Source organism: Coffea arabica, chromosome 8e, assembly GCF_036785885.1.
Source record: "Coffea arabica cultivar ET-39 chromosome 8e, Coffea Arabica ET-39 HiFi, whole genome shotgun sequence".
Classification (NCBI taxonomy): domain Eukaryota; kingdom Viridiplantae; phylum Streptophyta; class Magnoliopsida; order Gentianales; family Rubiaceae; genus Coffea; species Coffea arabica.
Window position 1 is genome coordinate 40,778,209 of NC_092324.1, and position 6,082 is coordinate 40,784,290.

General features: G+C 38.1%; 1 long non-coding RNA gene across 1 annotated transcript; it reads right to left on the reverse strand.

The window, feature by feature from the left end:
* Window positions 1–250: 250 nt before the first annotated feature.
* LOC140012588 (uncharacterized) lies at window positions 251–3,318 on the reverse strand. Its single transcript, XR_011819765.1, has 2 exons — window positions 3,156–3,318; window positions 251–495 (listed from the first exon to the last, which is right to left on the reverse strand). It is a non-coding gene; the product is annotated as an uncharacterized lncRNA (long non-coding RNA).
* Window positions 3,319–6,082: the final 2,764 nt, after the last annotated feature.

The window sequence follows — 6,082 nt, forward strand, 5'->3', positions numbered from 1 at the left end:
TGATCAATTAGGTGAACTATGGCTGAAGTTATTTCTTGGCTAGATCCTTAGTTATCACCCATTTGATTTTAGTAAATTGTTATTTAATTTCTAGTTGGCTATTTTATTTTTATTATTTTACTTTTAGTTGAATTGCTTAAATTGTCGCCCCTGATATAAAAACTGTGACGCCCCCACTTCTCCCAAGGGCGAACCCAAGGGTATCCGCGGAACGCCTGCCTAGCTCTCGCCAGGACTCGAGACAAATCAATTCAAACTTAACAATATATAACAATTTATACCAGTCTAATAAGGAAAAATCGCTTCCATAAACGAATATCCAAGTCTTGTACCACGTGTTCAAAATACATCCGTTATCCAATTCTTACGTCAGGATCCAAAAGATACATCAATTCCCAAATATATACAATAGCCAAAATGTCTAGTCAATTACAATTGAAACCCTAATACAAAAGTACATCCAAAGGGTTCCAACGAGTTTCACTCCATCCATTCCTGTTAAGGAAAACAAATCTATGGGGTGAGCGAAACGCTCGTGAGGCCAAGAAAACACACATGCAAGCACGTTGTCCAAATAACAATCCCAATATTCAAGTAATTTACAATTCGAGCGAGAAAAATAAACAGAAACAATTCAAGGATATAGGAGCTCTCAGGAGCTATTTTCCTCTTGCTTCGCCACGGCTCGATCCGATACCCCCTCGTGATGACACTCCGTTATCCTGGTGGGTATTTTATCCGTAGAAACTTCACTTATTACTTCCTCCGACCAACATTCCACCCTCTCGGATCCGAAACCAAACACGCACGAAAAAGGCGATACTCGTCGAGTATGCCACACGAGATCTCAAGAGATCAAGTTTTGATTTTTGAACACGCACGGAAAGGGCGATACTCCACGAGTATGCCGAACAAGATCTCAAAAGATCAAGTTGTGTTTTGTTACTCTCTTGGTTTATCAAACTTCTCGACCAAGCCCATGCCGGCTCGAGTTGTAAGATTGGTTAAGAGAATTGGGCGTCCCCATAAGTCGAGGAGGTTCACTCCACCCGACAACAAGACACGCACGACATACACGACATGCATGGCAACACGACACGCACACGAAAACGGGTATATTTTAGTCGACGAGATTCACTCAATCGACTTTGAAAACCAAGTTAATACAAGTAAAGTTCAAGTAAAGGAGAGCGAGTGCGATAAAGTACACACTCGTCTCATCAAGTGATATTCACGTATATAAGCAGGTAAATCAAGTAAACACGACAAGTCAGGCACTTGACACTCACCAATTCAAAAGTAATTGAGCGAGAAAATCTTTAGTTGTCCCCTCCGGGATTCTTTTCAAGACTCGCTTGAGCACCTGAAGCAATTAACAAGTATTTTTCACTCACAATCACGTATTAATCAAGAAAGGAGTTACGCTTATTTGGACTAGTCAATACCTCAAACCAAGAACCTTAGCCACTCAAAATAAAGGTTCAAAAGTGAGGTTTTATTAACACAAGAAAAACTGATTTCCTTCATGAAATCAAGATTAAAGCGATCAATTATCATCAAGAAGGAGTAACAAGTTTTCAAATTTTCATTTTCTAAGAAATCAGCAAATTTCAGCTTTGCGCGTCAAATTTAGAAATATCAGATCTTGCACTCAGTAGGTCCAAAATTATAAAACTTGGTACCGTTGGAAACCTCTTAGAAAGTACTAAAAGTTCTTAAAAGACACTTTTCCATGAATCTAAGTGGAAGGTATTCAAAAATGAGCTTGAAGGTACAGGTTCGGCGTACAAGGCAGAATTAAGTTGGATTTTGGCCAACTTTGGAAATTCGGCACGATTCACATGTTGCAAACCGGCCTCTGAAATTTACAGCTCAATTAGTGTTACAAGTGAGGTTTATAACAAAACAAGCGGATCAAGAATCGGAGTTTCGAGTACCGAGATACGGTAGCTCAAAGTTGAGGAAGATTCAAGACTGAAGAAGAATTTCCAGTTTTGAACCTCCAACACTAGCAATTTAATTCGGTATCGAAACGAACTTGAATTCATGCCAAAATTGGCAGTATTTTACTCCTATATGCAAGGTATTCCTCTATCAAATTTCAGGGAAAAATACCCTCGGGAAGGTAGTTAATTAGTCAACCAAAGTTCAGGAAAAATTCTAAGGCAATCTGCCTTGTGACTTTCATTTCACAATTTCAAATCGTTTAACCAAGAAAACTATCCGAACATGGTTCATTTGTGAAACAAAGGTCTAAGACACATCCATGATACCTTTGGTAAGTGATGAGCATCAAGAACTTCAATTAATAAAATCATTCCCAAGTTTTGCCCCAAATCAGTCCAAATACTACGTTTTTCCAAAACAGGGCAGTCCTCTTGTTTTAGTCACAACTCAATCAATTTAACTCGGAATGAGGCATGGTTTATGGCGTTAGAAAATACATTCACGGGACTAAAAGTTCACAGAAGGAAATGTTCTGAAATTCGGCAAGCAACCAGCTCAAAATTGAGCCTCAAGTTGCTGCCTCAACAAGCCATTCCAGCAAATCCGAGAGACAGGACAGCTAACTTAAAACGTTTGGTTCGGATTACTCACAAAGAATCAGAACGTGTATTTTATCTCAAATTAAAGCTAGGAATGTCTAGTTTCAAACGCCACTGACGGCACTTGATTTCGACACCCGAGGACAGAGTTATGGCCAAAATACGACCACTGGACAGTTTTACCCGAAAATAATTTTCCAGCATGCCTAGTTCATGAATAAATTCATTTGCCCATCCAATCGTTAATGTTTTCCAACGAAAATTTCTACACACATAATATAACATATACACATCAGGATCATGCCAATAAATCACCAAAAATGGGCCTTATCATGGTCGAACAAAACAGGGGCAGATTCGGCAATTTCTGGTCATGACCTCTACTTGAGTTCCCAACAATAACACTCCATAATTTCATCATTATAACCATTAAACTACCATTAAATCCAACATTGATCCTCAAATCAGCAACAACAACCCAAGTGTGGGAATACAAAGAGCCCACTATCACATTTTACATCCATATCAAGCTAACCAAATGCATGCATGAACTTAACAAGGTAAGATAGCTTCCAAACTTCAAGTTTCCAAGAGTGGATCATCACTTACTTTGGGTTGATGTTCAGCAGAATTTTCGGCCCTCTATTACCCCAGAAAAACCGTGATTTCCAGCCCTTGTTTGCAGCTCAAAATGCTCCTCAAGTGTCAAGCTAGGTGTGGTGCAAGTTTGGTTGAATTTGGAGATGATTTGGGGTGGTTTTGAGTGAGATTAGTGAGCATAAATTTTGAAGCAATGGAGTTAGAGAGAGGAGGGTGTTTGGTCGGCTATGAGGAGAGAGAAGATGGAGAGAAATCTGATTTCCTTTAGCTTCCAAGAGAAGGTGAAATAAGTGGTGGAAATTCACCCAAAAGTCAACTCTCGTTAGGGGCCGTTTGGTGCGATTGCGGCGCGATTTTCTCGCGCGTTTGGTTCACTAATGCACTAAACCTCCAATGCATATATATTCATGTAAATATTATTCACTCTTAATTGTCCCGAAATAAGGGTCTAAAGTCCCTCAAATAAAGTCGCGCGTGTGAAAACGCGTACCGTCAATTTTAACGATATAACGCGAAACTTCCGAGAAATTCTTATAACGATTGTACTACTAACTATCACTTGAGTATTTATTCATAAGATTACCTATTTTAGGACCATAGTACAAGGCTTCAATATTCCAAGCTTATTGTGCTACTACGCGGATAAAATCTCCAAGTACTATTCACTATTTTTACTAAACGTACTCCAGGAAATTAATTTTCAGAACGAGTCACTTTAAAAATATAACGAAGTTATATTTCCATGTATTTAGGTCTAATAAGGCTAGAAAATATTCCTCGTGGCAAAAATCCAATTAAATAGTTTATTAAGCCATTAATTAGGCATAAAATAATAGTTTTTACGAGTCCTCACAAAAACACCCCTTTGTCACTGTGAATTTGAAAAAAAATAATTACTCCCAGTCCCTGTGGATTTGACCTTACTCACCACTATCTACAAAAATTAACTTTAGTTGAGCAGGTATTTATTATTGCACAGGCTGATAACCTGTCAGTTAGCTATCGATTCCCGCGGATCTCCCTTGAGAATTTGTAGCTAAATCTCCGTTTTCTAGTTGGAGGTCAATTTGAGGACTCGGTTCCACACATCAGTGAGATCGAATTATTTTACTTATTTCTTTTATTCATTAGTATTTGTACGTTTTCTAGTTTTACTTCTTATGATTGTTATGTTATTTGAATGTCAAGGGCCCGATATTGGAATTAATCTAATAATCTACAGTCAGATTAGTTGATTGAATCCGTAATTGTTCAATTGATTAATACCAGTGGCGACTAGCGTGATTGGTTTCATGTTAGGTAACAGGTGCCGAGCCTGTGCAATAATAATAATAAAACCTAACTACCACCTAAAACAGTTAATAATCAATTCTAGTACTGGAGTAGGGACCCTAGGTGTACAATGGGTTACTTGATTCACCCTATTCCCGAAGAGTTTGCTTAATCCGATATACCAGAATTAATTATCTGACTAAATTTACTAACTAGTAGACAATGGCAAGCAGGGTCGTCTCCTCAGGGATTGGGGAGAAATTTGTTTCCTTTCGAATCAAGATAAATGGGGGGGGGGTTCTAGGATTAAATGCTAATGAACTAAATAAATCGAATGCGAAAAATAATTAATTGACAGAAATACTTGAGAGAACTCTAGCCAAGGGTATATTTCAGAAATAGTTCATGCAGTGATCATTGATTCACATAAAATTTCAGCATTTATTAATAGATTGGTTATAGTTGTCATATACGCGATAAATAACCAGTTTTTCCTTATTTTTTCGATAGTCAAGGTACGACCATTAACTATTTCTCTAACCCGAAAATAATTCTAAGTATGACTGTAGAATTTAATTTCTAGATTGCATTAAGGTTTATAAAAGCCTAATCCTAATTAACAAACACGCTACGAGGGTCTGTTTAAGTTAGATCGTACGTTCTCCTGACATAAATCTAATTATGCCAGTTGCTATCGGGACAGAGGTAATCGATCAATTACGGATCCAACTACCCCTAATTAGCAAAATAACCTATGTGAATAATTAAATATTGTGCACTATTCAATCATACACAAAAGGTATAACAATTGAAAGCAGAAAACATATAAATACCAATAAATGGAGGAAGCAATTAAAATAATTTAGATTTCACAGTATTTGCCGAACCAAATCTTCAGTTGTCCCCTTGACTAGAATTAGAGAGTTAGTTCTCCATTAATGGAGAACAAGCCATCCGTAGAGAATTGGAAAAAATTGCCAAAATAGCTCTGTCAATTTCGGCCAACCGCGGAAGAAAAGAACGAGGAATTTTTGTTGCTTTCAATTGTTTCCAACCCAAGGCACACGAGAGAGTCTAATGCTCTCTTCAATTTGGTCAAACAAAAGTAAAACGCAAAAACCCACAAGTCCACAATTGCGACTCCTCCCGTTGGTTTCTTCCTAATTGTTTACAAAGCACCACCAAAGTCAAAGACAAGCATTAGGAAAAGTACCCTCTCCTTTTCACGTTGGTAGCCATACAAAAAGGCAAAAAGGAATTCCTCCCTTTTTTCGGGCAGGCCCCACCAAAGAGAGGAACGTAAATCTCATCCTAGTTTTTCTCCTACAAAGTTGGCAACTGACTACCAAAAATTTCATAATTAACAAATCCTATTACAGATAACTCTCTTCAGCTTGGGAATGACCCCACTGCTTTCCAAAGTTGTAGTTCGCTGCCTCGCTCAATATTCTGGAGCTTCCCACGTGCGACCTAGTACAGCTTTTTGGGTTGGGGTTAGGCGTGGGCATGCCTAAATGTCAAGAAGTCCTCTGGAATTTGATTTTCAGTACTTTTCAGCATTACTTCCAGCAATTAACACAAACCACCAAACCTGAGTAGAATCCATCCAATAGAGCGACATTTAGTTCCAACAACTATGAAATAGTAGTGAAATAACCCACTAA